A 21,620-nucleotide genomic window follows, 5' to 3' on the forward strand; every position below is an offset into this window, starting at 1 on the left:
CTCACTAATTAAAGTTAAAAATGTATAATAATCATAGCTCAAAGTGAAAACCATTTGATTAAACACAGGCAGAGAAGGGCAAATGAGATAGGGTTCAGAATGGGAGCTTAAATTTTTCTTATGTGAGAAAAGCTAAAGATTTTTATTGACTATTTTCCTGAAAGTGTGATACCTCATCCCTGTCTCTAATAAAAATCTCTCTGAACAGCAATTCAACATGTCTTCGATGTGAACACTCAGAAACTTTTAAAATAAACTATGATTTAGGTTTCTAGCATGTGATCAGCCTGGATATATAAGGCTGACTATATTTTGATGCAGTGCTATTTCAAAACCTAAAGAAAAGAAATGAAAAGTAAAATATCAATATTATATAAGTAATGCACATGTCAGATTTAATATGATGGCTGCTTTATGGGAATTTCTGGTTCAATAAAACCCTTTCATGTTTAATTATAACTTGAGCCTTTAAAATGCTTTTGTTCTTTTTTTTGCAGGCAACAGAAAATGTCGTGTGGTATAACCTATCTTATATCTTATTATCTGCTTATATCAAGCAGATAATTTAGAATACAGTGACTTGTACTTTTATGGTATATCTTATTTGTTAGATACATTACAGAAAGATAATTCCTATATACATATTGATATTCTCACATGTGTATGACTGTTTGTATATATTCACATGCATTTACATAAATGTACACATTTGAATATGTTTTATCATCTACCTATTTATCTACATATATATGTAGTTATATGTTTACTCTGGATGTCTTAAAAATACTTAATACATGCATTAGCTTTAAAAACTCTAACTCTTTAAATCTGGTATTATTTTTAACATCATTACAGAAAATCATCTTGACTTAATAACATAGCAATGTTTCCCGAATGCTTGTCGTTAATGATTATATAATTATTAAGTTAGCTGAGTGAAAAGCCCTGGAAGATGAAAGGAGGTCACACTACTGAGGTTTACATTTTTAATAAAGAATGCAGAAATGCTGAAAGGGAAGTGGTTTGGGAATGACAATGTGCAAGGATAAGAAATCATCATATTAGTAATGACCCTGACTATACTTTATCTTGAACATTACATAAGGTGAAAATGTCACAGGGCAGATTCATATGACAGTACACATACAGATATGCAAATATCTACGACTCAGATGTATTTGTTCAAAGTAGTCAATGTGTTGTGGGAGACATAGGTTTATATGGCATAGGTCTTGAAAATATACAGTTTTTCATTGTACGTTGGTGTCTATTGAGAAAGATCCATTAGAGCTGAGACCACAGAAAGTAAACAGCAATTTCCTCTTAGAAAACTTCCCGCTTCCCCCCATATAGCAAAAGTTACCAAGGTAATTCGAAATCAGATCAGTCTAGCACATAGGTTTCTGGAAGATTAGAGTTGATCTTTTTTCTTGATTGTTGCTGGGGGATAATTTATAATATATATAAAATCCGAAATAGGAAATTACGAGTATATGTGTCATCTCTTACCCGTAAGGTAAAGATTAAGATTATATAAATCCTTCAGGGGAAATATGGAGAAGCTTAGTTTCAAACTTACCACATTAACTGTATCCAGGTTATACAAAATAATCGGTGAGGAAGCATGCTAGGGCATTAGCGAATGCTGTGCTTCCCCCGGGTGCGTCACCTCAAATGGCTGTGGAGTGTTTGTCTATAGTTCAGAAACAAAGCAACACCCAAGAGGAAGAAACTGAAAGCTATTAAAAGCATAGTGGAAGAGCAATTCTGAGATCTCCTTGGCTTTTTACTCCAGTGTTAGAGAAGATCTTATTCAATTAAATAATGTATATCAATTCCATCTCTATAGCCATCCACCAAACAGGACAAGCAAACCAAAAATAATTTCTTTAAATGCACCATTTTATTACTAAATTTTCTTCTTTCCCCCCACATTTTTATTGTTGTTCAAGTATAGTTGTCTCCATTTTTCTGAGGAATAAAGGAAAAGGCATTATTGATTTTAAAAGATTTAAAATATTATAGAAGTAGACAGGAATTGTTTTTTTAACCAATGGAATCCTTAAAAGTAAAAAGCAAAAAAAATGAGACTGTTGGCTGACCAAGAGGAGTGTGATCGGCAAAGATCACAAGAAGAGAGAATAATGCGATTGGAGGAGATAGGAGCTCCTAGAATCTCATGGGAAGGGCTCTTTGGGGAACTAGTGAGTTACAAATTCACTTACAGGGCCGGCTCAGTGTGTATGTTAAACAAAGGACATTTGTGTGTGTGTGTATGTGTGTGAAATGTTCAGCCAAGAGAGTGTGGCCGATTCTGCTTGAACAGAAAAGAATGCAAATCCCAACCCTGGAGTGTTCTATATCAAAAGTACACATTTTCATACATGTAATGTGAGTTTAATGGGTTGTTCAATGCTCTGGTCCCCTTGTAATTCTTATTTCTTTCTCTGTCATTTTTCTCCAAGTATTAATCACTTCATGAGCCATTTAATTCCATTTGTCTGTACCCTTCTTCCCATGAATTCAGCCTTTATAAAATAATCTCTCAAGTGCAGAAAGGTAAATATAGGTGCATTTTTGAGGAACTCATCCTCTCCTCCCAAAGGTGTAGTGAAATGTGAGCCTGGGAAAGTAAAGAAAGAAGCGCAGGGTGACAGGAACTTGAGACAAAAACAAAAAACAAAAAACTGTGATACACGGAGCTCTGGGTGTGGGAACCAGCAGAAGGATCTTCTCTCCCAGAGACGAAGCAGCCCAGTGGACAAGAATTGTCAGCAAGCTACTTCAAGACATTGCACTGTATATCCCTTTAAATAAATCAGTGTCTCTCTGTTAGGGGGAGCTCAGGCCCCGTGAAAAATAAGTAGGATAATTAGATGCCATATATGGTTCACCCAGACATGCAGAAAACACACTGGTGTCCAGGGTAGAAGTGAATGACATGTGAGTGGCCCAGAAGTCAGGAAGCCTCCCTTCTCTGTGCTGATAATGAACTTAAGTGGTCTATGGCTTTGTTAAATAAATAATCACTTTGGTTAAAGAAGTTTTGTAATATGTTAAGATTTTCTTAATATTTTTAGAAAACTTTTCTTCCACTGAGGTGTGCATATGAGGATGCTGGAAAAGGAGAAAATGCCAAATACATAGATAGATAGATAGATAGATAGATGAATTATGGTGAGCAGAAATATGGTTTTAAAGTATATAAGTGCAGGTTTCAAATTTTAAAAAATGATGCAGACTCAACCTGCAAAAGATTCTGACTATGAGAAAATGCAAATGTTCAGTAAGTCAACAGTAAGTATGCAACTAGTGTGAAATCTCAAATAACTTACAGTATTATGACAACAACTTATAGTTTAGGGAAACAATTTTCAACTTTTTATCTCATGCAAACATAACCTAATTACTAAATTTCTGCAGCACATGAAAAAATAATGTTTGCTAGTCTGACAAAAAAATAGGTATAATTTTGATTCATTCATACCAGTTATTTTTGTGTTGGATGTTGCCATTTTTTTTTAATTTGACAATCTAAGTGAAAACATGGTCAGTGCACCTGACTAAATAGTCAGGCACTGCATGTTTTAAAAATTCTTGCAGCACACCAGTGTGCCTCTTGCAGCACGCCAGTTCAAAATCGCTGGTCTAGGGTATGGGGTTGTGTGGTAGAGCGATGTGTTACAGACATATAAAGCCGTATTCTAATTATGAAGGGTTTCTAATTTGATCTAACGATATAGTGCCACATGAGAATGTAGATGGATGAGTAATTACTGTGTGTAGTTTTGTCTTCGAGTCATAAATTTCATATTTACTTTAGTGTTATGACTTCACAACATGGAAAAGAGAATGGAAATGTTACACCCTAGTAGTGTTGGGCTTCCAGAGACCATTAGCAAGGACCAAAAGAGTGCATTTTTCTGTGCGCAAGCATCTGTCTTATCCAGGTTGCTACGGCCAAGTACCATAAACTAGGTAGCTTATAAATGCTGGAAACAGATTTCTCACAGTTCTGAAAATGGAAATCCAAGGTCATACATAGTACCAACAAGGTCAGGATTTGGTGTGGACCCTTTTCTAGATTCATATTGGCTGCCATGTTCTATCCACCCATGCATGGCACAGAACATGGAGAAGAAGCAAGAGCTTGCGTGACTCTCTCAAAGGCACCAAAGCCAACCATATGGCTCCACCGTCATGAGCTCATCAATCCTAATGACATACCAAAGACTCACCTATTACTACCATCACATTGAAGGGTAGGGTTTTGACCTGAATTTGGGGGAAGCACGAAAAACAAAGTCTGTAACGAGATCTCTCCATGTTCTCATAAAGTGACTAAAACCCGGAGTTTGGGGAGGTAGACAGATTACAACAGTAAGAATAGTAATTGGCTGTATCAGTTTATGCCATCGTCTTAAGTGGCAGTACTGAGAAGTGCACCTTCCTGAGGAACTTACTAATTACCATCCTTCCAATTATTTTGACTAAGTAGGGTGTTTATGTAGGAACTGGGCACACATATAGTCTATAATTATGGAATAAAACAGATTAAATGATGTAATAAATAATATTCATTGTGAAAGATGCTACTAGGAGAATAATTATGTTTTAATTAGTAATCGGGACCTCTTAAAGAATAGAATATCTAAGTGCACAAAATTACTTATACCTGAAAACGATGAGGCATTAATTAATTCTATGTTTCCCCAACAAATATGTATTAAGGGCATTCTTAGTCTGTATTCTGTGAAAACTCATATCTACAAAGAAATGGAGAAGACGTACAACTTGTCCTCAATGAATAAAGAACTCGTGAATGGGGATCGATAAAAATTAACATGTTATATTAAATGAACTAACAATTCTAATCCTAGTAGCTTTCCTTCCTTTATTCCTATCCAGTGTTTTTGGTATTGGATTTCAATTTTTAAATAATTGAATACATGAAGCTTGATGGAGTCTCTAAATAATGGTGTATTCCCCTTCCCTCTCCTAACATAAACCATACCACAGCACCCTCTTCTTAAAATGTATTGACATTATCACATATAAAAGTATTATAATGATTTTTCCTCTCACTTGAATTTCAAACCAAACCATGTAACAAAGGATGAGCAAGAAAGATCTTGTCTATTTTGTTCATTGTTGAACCTTCATTGTCTGACCCATAAAAAGTTTCCAAAATAATTCTTGAATAAATGTCTTTTACAGCAGTTGGTACAACATGCTACTTCTAATACATTCTTCAAGTACCCTGAAATCACTTCAGTAATGTCTTTCTTTTTGTTTTCTTTTCTAGGTCCCACCAAGGGCATGCATGCACTTTGTCTACCGACATAATAAACTATTTTAGAAGACAACCTACTTTAAATATTTTAAATTTAGAAAGTTTAATTTTCCTTTTGGATAATGATAACATTTTTAAACCAACTGGAAAGCAGTAGAATTTTGTAAAAGAGTCAATTATCTAATTTCTAAAATAATATTAAAATTTTCTCTACCCCCTTGAGTAAAGTTAAAAACATGAGTTTTATATCCTTATTTAAAATCAATTAGTAATCATGTATAACTGTACTAAACAGCTTATTAATGGAAACATCTTACCCATCAGGACACTACCAGTTCAGACATTTAGATTAGCATGATTACTATTTCAACTAATTGGTTAGAGCTGATCATTTGTAATTCAATAATCTAATGTTTTGGGGTATCTGTAATAAAATATTCAATTTAATAGATATAATTCCACACTGTGGTTAGCATGATAATTATGCTTGATTTTCCAAGTGGAGACTTATATGTATTTGTACCATGAATAAGAAGTAATGCTTACTCAAGTGAGTTATTTAAATTCCAAAGACAGAGGGCTCTACTTTTTCTTATTTATTTTTTCATAATATGCTACTAAAAGTTATGTGCATAAAATTAGCTAACTAAACTCTAAAAGTTTAATTAAATCTTGAATGGAGCATAATATATGTTTCCAGGAAAAAAGGGATTAATCGAAATGCCTAATTTTAATTTATCAGAAAAAATTTAGCATGCTTTGGAGATAATAAGAAAATGTTATAATCATTGCATGTCACTTTTGAATGATTCTTAAATATAACCTATTTTTATATAAATTGAAAGTTTTATAAATAAAGTGTTCCTTTTCACTCATACTCTGAAGTGAGAAAAAGGTCTAAAGCACATCAGTTAACTTTGATCACCATAAAAAATGAGCTGTGATGATGATATGCATACTTACTTATTTTATAATAATTTACTTTGTCTTTGAAGTATGGAAGTTTTGTGCCTACTAGACAAATAAAGAACATTTTACACTCAGATGAGTAATATATGTTCACAATGAAAATAGAATTTTTTCCCATTAAATGATTTGGATTTGCAGTAATGAATGCATAACAAGTTTGATTTTAATATTAAAATCACACTTGAAGTGGAGGATAAAATAATTGCTACCCTTTTATCTTCCTCCATATACCACCACCACAAGATAAAGGGAATCAAATGCATATAACCCTTATCTAGGATTTGTATCGAAGTGAATCATGCCAATTTCTTGACTTTAGGATAAAAATGTTAATGCTCTAAGGTAATTGACCTTTCATTACAGTCTGTCTTGAACATGAACCTCAATTTTATGGAATTTGATTGTGATTTAGTTTGTAAGTATTTTCATGGCAGTTAAAATAATCATTTAAAAGAAAGTTTGTGTTTTGCATGTGTGTTTTTATTTAAACACTATGCCAAATGTAGCTTAATGCAATTTATCTTTAAAATTAATAGTAAAAAACAACGAAAAATTGGAGATTAATTTAATAGTTAAATAATAATAACATTTTTGAATTAATAGAATATACTTGCAGAAAAGATAGTATACATATGTAATCAAAGTAAAAATGATAATCTGTAATGACATGACTATGATAGAAATATAGGCAACAATTTGGTAGAAAATCTTCCCATCTATAATTCTACATGTGAGAATGAATATATATTTTATATATAATAATTGATGCTGATACTCAGATACTGCACTCAGTTTTGCTAAATGACAACTCAATTATTTCTTCATTCTTTTCTCTAGTTGAGTTCAGTTAGGTTGTAGAGATTAGGTTTACTGTTTACTTAGTGCTCAATTTACTTACCAAAGAAAAGATAATCCTATCATGTTTGGTATTAAGATGAGTTTTGATATTTAAATTCTAAAAGAATTTAAGCCTTAAAATCTAATGTAGGAGGGATAGTTTAAGGCCTAGTCATTAAAATGACAACAACAACAACAACAACAAAATAATGGATTATTACACAGGACAATGAGTCATGCTTTCCAAAATTCTTGCTGCCAGAAAACAAATTAAGGAAGGGGCTGTGAAAAATGTTTTAAATACCAGCTAGGACCATGTAACCAGAGGCAGAGACAAAGACCATAATAAGACATTTCTTTTTTATTTTGAAATAAATACATATGTTCATATGTCAAACAATTGCTTTCTCTCTTTTTATTTTGTCCTTTATCTTTCTCATACTCTCTAAATAACTTGAGTCCATCATGCTTAAACTTCTATACCTCAATATTTATGTTGCAGGATATCTAAAGGTGGTTGGACACAGCTCCAGGAATAATAATTATCGCTTAACAACTGAGAGTGTGATGTATAAGAGAGAGATAATGTACTTTAGAGAGAGGATGAGCATATTGTAGGTTTTATGAGAGATACTTGCATCATGTAAATAAAAGCACGGTTGTACTCTGGATGTTTGCAAAGTTAAATATGCTTAAAAGAAGTGAATTTTGGACATGAAATTGACGCAGATAGATTTGGAGGGGGTTGTACTGTATGAACTTGGCAGTGCGGAACAAAGTTTCTTAAAATTTCCTTTGCGCCTGACTACAGGCCAGGGCGGGCACCGCTGCTCCAAAAGGGGGAACCGCAGCAGCAGCCACGCTACTCTAAGGTGTGGCACAACAGATACCGCATCCTCTCGTAACACAGCTCAGCGCCAGTACATAGCTGATAGAAGGAAGGGTATGGATGCCCGGCCCATGTGGGAACTTTAGAGGATTTGCTTCTATTTAAATGCAAGATTTCCCTCTCTCTCTCAGAGCTGGGGAGTTTGGGAGGTGATGTGGGGATGGTGTGAAGAAGTTCCTATAGGAGCTCCCAGGTACATAATTTTAGGGCTGCTCTCCTGTAAATATCAGGTGGCATTTGTCCTCATTGTGTCTTCCCAGGGGGATTAGAGCCGTGGAAATCATGCTGTTAATGCTGTAATAAGTCTAATCTCTAACTCAGAGACTTATGCTTGCTTTTAGGACAAAATAAATCAATATAGATATAAAAATATACTAGCCCCCAGTGAATAAAAAACAACAAACAAGAAACCAAATAAACAAAAATCACATTTCCCTAGGGGGGAAAGGCAGAAAGTGGTACAAGTCTTGAACACCTAAGGATCCAGGGCTGTATCCCACCTCCATTTACTTCACGCAGCTGGCTCCAGAAGGCAGCAGACGAAAGCTGGAGGACGCCAGTGGCTAACGGCAAACTCAGGTAATCACCCACCTGCAGCTGCTCTGCCAAATGGGATGCATTTACTACAGAAAATTAACATGGACTCTGGTACACGATATACAGCCATTGAGCTGGCAAATTGGTTCTTTTCCATTCCTATCAGAAAAGGGGATCTGCAACAGTTTGTGCTTACTTGGAACAGACCTCAGTACTCATTTACAGACTTGCCCGGGGCCACGTTGTTTCTTCCACCTTCTGTCTTAACGTCATCCAGAAAGACCAGGACCAGCTGGAAATGCTACGTATGTTATATCCCTCCACTGATGGAGAGTCTGGATCGCGTTATCCGTGAAACCGTGGGCCCTAGCAGAATTGCTGCTTGAGTTTGACAGGGGCCTAGAATAGATCACAGGGGGAGAGATAGCAAGCGATGGTGCATAGCAGGGGTAGCCCAGAGCCCAGCTGCAAAAGCGGAGGATGCAATTTTCCCTGTACTAACCTTCCTGTTGTGTATTTCCTCTGGGAGCATAAGCACACCAGAATCCAGGAGCACACATGAGGTCTGCCAAGGGTGTGCAACCTGCAGCCCTCAGGCTGCATGTGGCCCAACACAAAATCGTAAATTTACTTAAAACATTATGAGATTTTTTTGTGATTACATGTTGCGATGTGTTTATTGTGAGGCCCAAGACAGCTCTTCTTCTTCCAGTGTGGCCCAGAGGTGCTGAAAGGTTGGACACCCCAGGAGACTCTAGCCCCACTATAGCAAATGGGAAAAATGTAGTGAATCGGGTGATGCAATCCCATGGTTGCTGTTCAGGAATAAAATATTTGCATTCACCCCCTCTTCAGTAATTGGAGCACAACCAACAGACAATGCTCGGTTTGCAGATCTCTCCAGGATATGCCTCACCTGAAGACCACACCTTGGCCTAAGGTTATATAGCCTTTCTGGGGCAGGCCACATACAATAGGTACTTTAGACAAGGGACCAAGGGCCAGTCCCTCACCTCAATTCAGGGCTACCCTGAATGGTAGTCCACTTGAAACTGGTTCATTTTCCTTGAGACAGAGTCTCAACCGACCTTCCCCTACTGCCAATCCTGTCTTTTATCGCAAGGATATCCCCCCAATAAACTCTGTATTCTCTTCTCCACCTTCGAGTTTGCTACCTGGGGAACCCAATCTGCAGTGATGGGTAAGGAGAGGTATAGGATTCAAATGAATACTTCTGCTTCTGATGTAAGTGTTGCGTATTTCTAAATCCTTAGCAAAGTGAGATTATCGGATGTGAGTTTCCATGATTAGCAACAATATAGTATATTGGAAATTATAGTGCAGTTCTTGTGGAGAGCAGGGCCAATAGCATGGCATTGGTCCAATTAAGATAGCATAAAGTATATCAAACAAAGTCACTCATGTCAACCAGGATGACTGCCAGTCAGCCATGACACTTTGATTCAAGAGGAAAAGTACTTAGGGGAGAGTAGACACACCTGGCAGGGAGACTCACCTAAGGTATCTGCACAGGTGAGCAGAACAGTGAGTCTGCAGAGCGGGACCACCCACCCACAGATGGGCTCCTGGGGAAATTCCTCACTTGGCATCAGGGGTGTCAAGACATTATCAAAAGACCCAGAAGGGTGGATGGCACCACTTTCAAGGTATATCTGAGGCAGGTTCCAGATGACTGCTCAGACAGCCGAGCTCCACACACCAGAGCGCTGCTCCACGCCACGCTGATCTCCCTTGGCACTGGCCACTGGAGGCTCTGCCCTGCTGGACTGAGGACTTGCCTGCCCTGCTGCCCACCTGGTTCCAGAGATCCTTCCTTACAAGACACTGACAATGCCCTTGTCCACCCTATTGTCTGCCGGACCTGCAAATTGAAACTCTGGGACTCAAGTTCATTATCTCCCATTGATTGCTGTGTGTGTGTGTGTGTGTGTGTGTGTGTGTGTGTTATATTTCTCTTAGACTGTTAGAGTCTGAGTAGGGTACTAATGTATGTCGGTGTTCTACTTTGAGTGACCCTGCATTCAATAAAAGCTGAGTGAACAGCATAGTTACCATGTGTGACTCTGGTCTATTCCTTGTTTCCAGACGGCTCAGCAGGCAGCTGGTCAACCAGTTGCCCAGCTAACTTATAGGAAAGACTGTATCATGAACATACACTCGTGACAGTTCTTAATATATTCCGTCCCATACAACCTTTAGTTCAGCGTGCGTTTTTAACATTCTCTTGCCTGATACGTTCTGATGATGTGTAATTCCAGCCCAGTGAGCACGCACAGTGAGTCCATGTAACCTGTCATCATAACCAATGATGTGTCAAGTCCAGGGCATTTAATAAGTCCGTTCAGTAAAATTATTCATTGTTTGTTAGCAATATATCTTTTTTAATTTCATATCATTTGAGTTTTATGGCCCTTGAAACAAAAGTAACAGTAAACATTCTGTTAAAACTGTCTATTTAATAGGACTTGATATATGAATTTGATATGTTTAGAAAATTTAATAATTATTGCCATGAAAGTATTTGTCATTTGAAGAGTGAAAGCCAGGCATTTTCCTCTGAGTCACTTTCTCTGTTCTAAAATGTGTAAAAACATTTCAGTGGATATTTCATACAATTTACCATGTCAAATATATATCAACGAATTACATACAATTTCCAAAAATTCAATCTTAAAACTCAGACATATATTTCTTAAAAACATAATCTTCTTACAGTGTTATGAACTGGTCATAAAATTTTAAAGTCTTTTTTTTAAAGATTTTATTTATTTATTTTTAGAGAGGGAAGGGAGGGAGATAGAGAGAGAGAGAAATATCAATGTGCGGTTGCTGGGGGTTATGGCCTGCAACCCAGGCATGTACCCTGGCTGGGAATAGAACCTGCGACACTTTGGTTTGCAGCCCACGCTCAATGCACTGAGTTATGCCAGCCAGGTGGTCATACAAATTTTAAGTAAAAAACTATCATCCTGGATAATTTGCCATTCATATAATATCTACAAAATATACTTTTATACAAAACAAAATTAGAATGAGAATTTTAAAACTTTCATATATATAGTTGGTTGGACTTTATTTTGAATTTACATTTACCTCTATGAAATTGAACTATGTTTCCAAAAGATGAATACACTATAAAAATATAAATTATTTTCTGTGTATTTTGATTGTGAGAGGTATCTTCAGGTTCTAAGCATGAGCAAATTAAGTTATGTGGTATTTCTTTTAGGCAACGGAGTCTAAATTATAAATAAATATTTGATAATTGCTTCCTTTGAAGGCTGTTGTTTTATAACTGAGAAGGAATATGGTTTCCTGAATGTTTTGCTCTAGGGACCTTTTCCAAAACAGACAATCAGGCACATTTTTGGTATATCTAGTTTAGCAGCAATTATCTCTCATCATTCCAAAACACTCAGGAACACAAAATTAAAGGAGTCAAGAAGGCACTAAGCCAGAAAGACTTCGAATGGGAGAGGAGATAATAGAGGATTAAGAGCAAGTTGGAGCAGTTGCTGGTGGTGACCCATGCCACAGCCTTCCAGCCTGCATCTCATTTCTCTTTCAGCTATGGTGTCAGTTTTTTGATAGATCAGAGTCATCTCTGTGTTTTGGCCCATCCTCTGTGTTGTCAGTGGTAAAACAGCCAGCAATATGGGAGTCAGTACAGCAGAGAGACAGGACAGCCAGGGCCAGCTTTACGGGACTGTGACCTGTGCAGCTGCACACAGGGCCCAGGGCTCAGAAGGGACCATGCTTGATGTCATGCTCTGCTGTCTCGAAATTTTAAGTAATTTTTTGTGCAAGGAACCTGGCAGCTTTGTTTTGCTGTGACTGTCAATTGTGTGGCTGGGCTTCTGGATAGCAAAGCCCTTTCCCACAGAGTACTGGTCAGAGATACCTGTTGTTAGCAGTGCTGTGTAGCCAAATGGTCAGCCACATGGCAACAGCCATGCTCAAAAACCCTGTATTTCTACTCTACCAAAAGTGAATCATAATTGAATGTGGTACACCACTTAATTTTTAATTAGGAAAGTTCAGTGCTATATTTCAGTGTCATTAGATATACTTATCCTGCGTAATTTTGGATGAGGGCTTGTTAATTTATCACATAATTATACTAGCGCTCTTTTCATCAGTATTCTATATCATGGAATCTATACTTCCCAATGTATTGCCACTAGAAACAATCCCCAAGGAAAAACTCAATTTTTCCCTATCAGTTGATTTGTTAGTTTAAATAGTAAGGAAAATTCAAATCATATCGGTATAACCTCCTTTTTTTTAGGTTTAATAATGTTAAATCTATTTCAGTGAGGAAAGTTAAGTTTGTTGAAAAGCCATTTAACTGGTCATTATTTCTTAAATATAAATACTCAGAGCATAGGAAAGTAAAATTTGCAAAAAAAAAAAGAAAAGTGTGTGATTCTATGCATTCTGTTTCAGAACCTTAAAAAATCTAATTAGTTTAATTAACCTTGGACTTCAGCATCTTGCATTCACTGCTCCTAACAGTACAAGTTCCTTTCATGCTTGTTTTCCCTGTGCTTCGTCAATAGGTAAACCTTCACACCGCTCTTCTGCAAACACAGCTAGAAGAATTGTACTACTCCTTTATTGCTGGAGATTTAATTTGTCTATAATTTATTTTTATTGTTTCATATGTATAAGGAATGGTAAGTGAGCATCTTTTTGAATATATATCCCTCCATATCTTGAACACTTTCCTAAGAATATGTTATTGAAAGTGAGAAGAGTTTACTATATTAAAAGATCTGAATTTTTATGGTTGTTCAAATTTGTTGCCGTGCACAATTTCAAGTAAATTAAAGCAATTTACAATGCACCAAGGTTGTATGAGTGTATGAATATCACTAGAAGAACTCGATATTTTCATTTTTTTTCTCAATTAACAAGTGCAAAGCAACTACTCAAAGGTATTTTAGTCTGTGTTATATGTATGTATGGTTAAATTAACCTTTTTGCCAAATATGTTGTGATGCATTCTATCACTTCTGGGAAATGTTTGCTATTTTTTAAAATTTACCTACTTGTGCTTTGACAATTTCTGTAGTGGTTTTCTTTAATAAGAAACCAAGAGACCCTGATAGAAGGCATTAAAAATTACCTTGGAGAGGTGAGATGTACATTAAAGAAGACCCGTTGGGTGTGAATTGATGCAATTTATCGACAGGTTGAACGTGAGCTGAAAGAATTCCTTCAGGTTCTGCATGAGCTCTGTTTGTAAGCCTGGGTGAATGACCTCACCACTAATCAAGACAGAAAGAGCAATGGCAACGAATACTTGTTTTATGCATGTTCACTGAAGGAAGCTTGGGGGTTATTAATGTTAAGAGCATACAGAATCACAGAAACGGGGATCACATAAAGGGTTATCAGCGCGGAGTGGGAAGGGAGAGAATGGCGGAAAAGGCACAGGGAATAAGAAGCATAAAAGGCAGGTACAAAATAGACAGGGTGAGGCTAAGAGTAGCATAGGAAATGGAGAAGCCAAAGAACTTATATGTATATGACTCATGGACATGAACCAAGGGGGAATGCTGGTGGGAGGGAGTTTCAGGGTGGAGGGGAATAAAAGGGAGAAATGGGACAACTGTAATAGCATAATCAATGGTATATACTTAAAAAGTATATACTAGAATAGAAACAACTACTGCTTAAAATGTGTTGAAAAGGGGGAAATTATTTTATTTGTGAGACACCATATTAACTGTGGAATACAGTTGTGTCTAGGGAGGCATATGTAGCCTGAAAATATGACAAGGAAATAAAAAGTACCCTAAAATGCACAGAAATGAACTGGAGATTTAGGGCTTTGAAATTTCACCATAGTTAGAAATTCTTCCTTTTCAGAACTCTTTACGTATAGACCAGTGAATTTTAAACTTATAGGCATAAGTTTAAAAATTCAACATAATGGTCTTTCAAAAACTATATTCATCTACAATTTGAATTCTTTCAAAATGTTGGAAAATATAATATAGAATGTATTTAAACTGTAGTTTAAAACATCAGGCATGTGCTCTGGCTGGCACAGCTCAGTGGATTGAGTGCGGGCTGTGAACCAAAGTGTCTCAGGCTCGATTCCCAGTCAGGGCACATACCTGGGTTGCAGGCCATGACCCCCAGCAACCGAACATTGATGTCTCTCTCTCTCTCTCTCTCTCTTTCTCTCTCTCTCTCTCTCTCCCCCTCCCTTCTCTCTTCAAAAATAAATAAATAAAATCTTTAAAAAAACCCATCAGGCATATGATGTGTTCATCTGAATCATGAAAGGATGAACAATTAAACATGGAAATATTTGTCAAATATTTTGTTGCCCAAGCTCATTGCCTGGTCTGGTTAGTGAAACTATTCTCACTGTTTCATATTTTTTCTTAATTATCTACTTGCTGAAAAATAGATTCTCCCTGGTTCACGCGCACACTCCAGATTCTAAGGGCCATCCTTTTAAGTAGCTATTTCCATTCCCCCAAAATGTTTCCTGTATTCAGAATTCATAAAAGAAATATACTGTGTAATAGTGTTAATTCTAGCACTGTCAAACACTTAAATGGAACAGGTGAAAACTCAGTTGTCAACCTCACCAGTGTCAAAGTCAGTTGCCTTGCCAGTATGTAAGAGGAACTTTCTACCACCAAATTCCCAGTTCCCTTCTTTCACTTTTCTTGTTTCACAATATTTTAAAGTCAACATGTGCTTTAAAAATATTTTAATACCAAAATAGTTACAAGATATGTAGGACCATTGTATTTACAAGATACTTCGCGATTTGTAAACTACTCACTCCTTCTATTTTAATGCACTAGAATGACAAGCTCACGATGAAAGTAAATATATCTTGACAGGAGAAGAAATATGACTCGAGGGTGTCCATGGGGGGATAAATACAGTAAAGGACTTTCATCAGAGCTGTTAAATGTGAAATGGCATTTTCAGCTACAGAACTCAATAAAGGCTTTGCAAACCCTGTCATTTAAATGCAAACCTGGTATCAAAGACTTCCATTTTTTCATGTGTTTGAAGCTGAATTATTACTATTAAAACAGGAATTCAATAGTCTTTTTAAACTTAGAATCCCTAATGATAGAGAAAAATTTTATATTAATAACTGTATTATTATTGCACATTTGTTCAATAGAAATTGCCTTACCTTGGGGCAAATCTAATCTTATGATAATATGATCATGGCACCTGTAAGGGAAAAGTATATTATTATTTTTCACTTACTGTATAACTCTAGTACTTAAATGTAGGGTAAATTTTTCCATTAGCTTGTATTTCTTCATATCTTAATTAATTTGACAAATATTTTGAGTATATATATATATATATATATATATAGGTAGTATGTAAATCTATAGGACTGGTTATTTTTATTAACACATAACTCTATGTTACAATATTTATTTCATAGCAGAGGTACTTGTAATGAAAGTATCTTGTTCTTTTATAAAAATTGTGATAAGTGCAATTTAGTAGTTTTCTATAATTGAACTTGAACTTAATGAAAAGATGGCATTGTTCCTGTAAACTGACTTTTTATCAAAATATATTGACTTTGCAAATTGCAATTTAAAAGCAATGAACAATGTATAATTCAGAGCTTCACTGATGTCTAAAATCCTCAGGAAAACAAATGAATATATCAGTTAAAACACCTTTATCTTAATACCTCAAAGTTGGTTTTCCCAAAGGCATTGCTCTCCTACGTCTTCTTCAATACTTTGAACCTTTTCTCTTCTTTTCTGGAACCGCTCTTGTGTTTCGTGTTGTTCGGTGCTCAGTACCCTCCCAGTCGTCAAAGGCAGGAGTGTCGAAATAATTCAGTTCCTCTGGCTCCCGCTGCTTATCCACAGTCTGCCTTCCGGTATTATTCTGCTGGTCCCTCCTTCTCGATCCTGACCATTTCTGTTAAAATATAACTATTACGCCCGGAGAAAGTAACATCATTTCCTTGGTTCCCAGCCTTCAAACTCTTCCAGCGACTCTAACACCCATGGTCAACAGAATTTCCATATAACATAGATTAAATCATGTTATTTTTCTTCTAATACCATGGGATGACTTTCATTTTAAATACATAATGTGAAAACTTTCAAACCGGGAGTTTCATACTCTCAATAAAATATCTACATTTATTCCTAAATCCATCCAACCCAAACAAACAGGTGCCCCTCACGTGTGACTCAGGATTATACGGGTGCTCTCACTGTGGACTTCAAAGCAGTCGCCTGCCTGCCAAAATCATCTGCACCTCCAAGGCAAGGTTCAAACGCGGGGTCACCTAAGAAGCCTAGAGTTAAAGATCTTTAACTTTTTATTTTTACACAGGAAATGTTAGATCTTCCCTCATAGTAACACTATTACATGCTCTGTGTGTGTGTGTGTGTGTGTGTGTGTGTGTGTGTGTGTACAATTTAGGGGCCCTGAGTGGGACTGAAACACATTGCTTCCAGGACACCATGGAGCAGTGCCTAACAGTGGCTGTTTTCAAGATAATTTGATAGTTTGGAAATCCCCGATGGAAATCCTGTTATTTTGCCATTTTAGAGGAGGGGAGGAATTCAACAGCTGCCCCTCATGCATGGGTCCTCTTCCAAATAGTCAGGTTTCAGGACATTTTATCACCAGTCTGGTCTGATTTATGAAACACGTACAAAATATATTCGCAGACCATGCAACATATTAGCCCATCAACTAGATTTGGCTAATTATTGATCCCTTTGATCAGCAGTGGTATGAAATCAACAACAATGTTTTTGTTGTTTTTAAGATGCACTAATCATAACAAAGATAAAGGGCAGTGAGAAAGCATTAAATCACTACTAACCAGTTCTCCCTGGTGCACAGAGCTGAGATAGCCTAAACACTGCTCGCAATGTTCACACCATATGAATTGGTCTCATTTTATGATTATAAAATGCAAGGAGATCCGTAATGCTGATCAGAAATCCTATTGTATTTCTCTGGTTAAATCATTCTCCTTTTTTATGTGCAATTGATACATAATTTTTCAACAACTTGTCTATCTTCCTCACTTTTAACTGAGTCCTTTTTTCTCCATTTCAAGGAGCAAACAGGAGGAACCAGAGAGAACTTCTACAAGGTCTCATGACCACAATCATCCGTCCTTCAGAATCTGAATCTATCTATTCTGCTTTCCTGCTTCTTTTTTTTTAAGGTTTTATTTACTTATTTTTTTAGAGATGGAAGGGAGGGAGAAAGAGAGAGAGAAAAACATCAATGTGTGGTTGCTGGGGGCCATGGCCTGCAACCCAGGCATGTGCCCTGACTGGGAATTGAACCTGAGACACTTTGGCTTGCAGCCCGAGCTCAATCCACTGAGCTACACCAGCCAGGGCTGGTTTCCTGCTTCTTAAAGGCAGGAATTGTGTGTAGTACTTCCACTAAGGCCCGCTCCTCCCCAGATTTTCTATGTCTAATAAACCTCCTTCTCTGTCTCCTACTCAAGGATATTACTCAGGTTGGTTAGCTTCCTTTCTCTTCTCTGCAAAAAGTAAATGGTCACACATCAGTTTTACACATGTCAGTTTCTTACATCAACTGTTTAAAACAATTGGGGGTGTACCTGCTGAAAAAAAATATTAAGAAGATATCTTTGAAGAAAGGTGCTACTGTGCTGTAACTCCGCGTACAGATTGGAGTTGGACAGGCTCAAAGTCCTACCGCAAACCGAACGCAAGCTGAACGGAGGGGAGCGGGCCAAGAAACAGGGAGCACAGACAGCCTCCCCACGTGTCCCAGGCACTTCTGTTGACCTGGTGGCGGAAGGGGAGAGGGGTGCCTGTAACTTGGAATGACATGGGAAGTTTTAGATAACTGTAAAACTAGACATCCCAAGTACAGTTTATCAATCACGGTTTGCCATTTAAAGTGACCAAAAGATTATGTACCAGTAGTTAACAGAGAATTATGGGATTGCTGAAGTTTCGTGCAGAATAACAGTGGTGTCAGATTAGGTTACTTTGTTATTATTATCCATGAGTCCTCATTATTCTGCCACAAGATTATAAAATTTATAGAAAGCTGTCTGGCTTCTGACAATAGCCAAATGTTTACTGAATTAATGAGACAAAAGATAAAAAAAATAATGCTTTTCCTAATAAGATTTTTGTTGTGTTTTATATTAGAGTATTTTAACTAAAAACATAAATTTCATTTTTCTTTCCACTGCTGCTTAAGGATTATAATTTTATTTCTCAAAATATCAAGGCTGTACTACAGAAATTAACTTTTACCTTGTAAAAGATTTTAATTTGTTTTCTTTTTAAAAGCTTGTGCTTAATTATAGTAATAATGGACTTCCTTTTAAAAAGCAAAGAAATCTTCAACTCACATTGTTTAGATTTTAGTTTTTTATTGCATTGTAATGGCACTTACGCCTTATTATGTTTGGACTGGACAGAAGTCAAAAATATCAAAGACCTGTCTAATTTATTTAGTGAGATTTATAACTGGCTAATAAGACCAGAGAAGAAAAACAATCCAAAAGGAATTTTATTTTCAATAAAATTACAAATTCAGACATTGCAATTTTTTTCATAGAACATTCAAACTGCAAATATTTTCCAGTCAACTTAAAAAAAAAAGTCCCCATTCACATCACAAAAATGTCCCCATTTACCTTATATATATTTCCAAGAGATTTCCAGGAGATTATTGTTTCTGTTCAGTGCTGAAGTCTGTTTTCATACAGTCTCCAAATGTAAAACAGGGAAAGTCAACCCCCATTTCCAGGAGTAATAGCAAAAACATACAACGGTTCACCATTTCCCTTGGTTCGCTGAGAAACACCTTGCTGTAATTTGTTTTCTGTTGCTGTTTCATCAGGTCTCCCCACTTCCTCAGGGGTCTCTGGGGAGGCCCCTGACCAGCTGGGAGAGGGATGGACCTTCTGCAGAGGGCGCTACAGGGAGGTCCGTCCCTCAGGTGGCACCCAGGAGGCCACCGTGGCTGTTTCTGGTAGGACTGCTGTCCTGGGAAGCTCCAAGCAGCGTAAATGTTACAGTAACTCTGGGGGCCCGGGAAGGCCAAGACCAAGATGCTGGCAGGTTTAGTTCTGGAAGACTGTCTTCTTGGCTTGCAGGTGGCCGCCTTCCAGTGTGTCCTCACGTGGCAGAGAAAGAGAGAGCCAGACATTGTCACCTTTTTTAAATACATAGCAGTCATCTTACTGTAATCTTCAGTCATGTAAGAAGTTAAATTATTAAGAGGTTAATAATAAATATTTGAGAAACAATAATAATTATTATAAGCCACATGGTAGTTGATTGTTTCATGGTATTTGAACTAGACACATGTCCTTTATTATCATCAATTGACCATCTCATATTGCTCCTGATGCGTGTATGCTTAGTATACTTTTATCTGTGTACATTTTAGCCTCCTAGCTCTCCATGTTTATTCTCCTAAATATCCGTATCAGATTCCGCTTTTGTGTCGGGTGCTGATGTCATCGGGCAGGGCTTGCTTGGCTTGTGGCCCGAGCCCACTGAGGTCAAACCATTTTGTTCATAAATGAGAGCTATGCTCCCACATTTTTTAAATTGCTGCATCTTTTTTGCACTAACTAGATTATGTTTAGATAATTTTCTTCAATTTGATGTGACAGTTTGCTAAATTGTTTTTCCACTCAAACCTTCAGCTGCGCCAAGATTTCATGAAGTGCCAAGTGAAACTGACAAAATAGAGCCAAATACCACAGGTTTCAAAGAAAATAGTATTTGCAAATAGCCTATCAAATATTTCTGTAATGCCACTCTATGATCTCAATTCATAATTCTTCTTAAACAGTGTACATATTCCATTTATATTAAGCCATTTCCTCCAAGGTGTCCTTGCGGAAATGTGTTCCAATGGCATTTAATCACAGGTGAGCGGATCCCACCGGGCTCTGATGTGTAGACAGTAAATCATCTGCTAATGAGCTATCACAATTTTAACCACCTACATGTTTTGGCAAGTAGTAACTTAACTAGAAAAAAAATAAATAAAAGAAAAACTAGTTATATATGTGTAAAGGTCAAAAATAGGTACCGTAACAAAAGTGAGAGAAGATCTTAGAATTTCCATTTTAGAATTCACTTTATTATGTGTTTGTTTTGCTTCTAATCAAACAAGAGGACTTTTTCCCTGCATGCATGGCTTTACATATATGCCTATAATCACATACCCTTGTTTTCTCAAAGATGTTTGCTAGAAGCACCAAACTCTGCAAGACAAAATATGAAAAATGCAATCAAATACAAACGCGGTATGTATGCCTGTGTGTGGGGGGTATGCACATACATACGTATACATCAGTGTATGTCTGTAAAGGGAATAGAAGATAGATTTATATACATTTATTTATATATGAAGTCTGGCTATAGATATATACATAGAGATTTACACACACACGCACATGTATACATGTATGTTTTGCATTAGTATTTGGATATTTTGAAATAATCACACAAGTCTTTGGTAAATAGATATGTTCCTAATCCACATTCCATTAAGAGAATAAAGCAAACCAATATGCAATTTCAAATTTTATTGCACAGGAACAAAGAAGTTATTTCTGTTACTCTAAGTAGAAGATAGGGAGTTTTCTTTCTGTATTAATACTACTATAACTAAATAGAACATAGACTAAATATAGTATAATTAGAGTAGGAGTTTTGGCACCTCATTCCGTGGCAGTGCTCGTCTTAGTCATTAAATTTTACCGAAGGATAGCTGCTTCTAGAGAGTCTGAATGGCACAGAACGATGTAGCTTCAAAGCAATTATGGAACGAATATTCAGGAGGCTTCTGAGCACTGGAGTCATGGTGTGTCAGTAAATGAAATTAATTTTCTATGTTTTATTTCTCCTTGTATGACTGAGTCAATTTAAATATTACAACTTTAAAGGTAAAACAATTCAACTAAGCAATCATAAAATGTTATTTGCGAATATTATGTGACATGAAGCAGCTCGTGAGACTACTAGTTGAAGGATTGTCTCCTTTTTCAAAAATAAGTGAAAGTATTAATCCAAATTCTTT

This window comes from Phyllostomus discolor, chromosome 8 (assembly GCF_004126475.2).
Source record: "Phyllostomus discolor isolate MPI-MPIP mPhyDis1 chromosome 8, mPhyDis1.pri.v3, whole genome shotgun sequence".
NCBI classification, from domain to species: Eukaryota; Metazoa; Chordata; class Mammalia; order Chiroptera; family Phyllostomidae; genus Phyllostomus; species Phyllostomus discolor.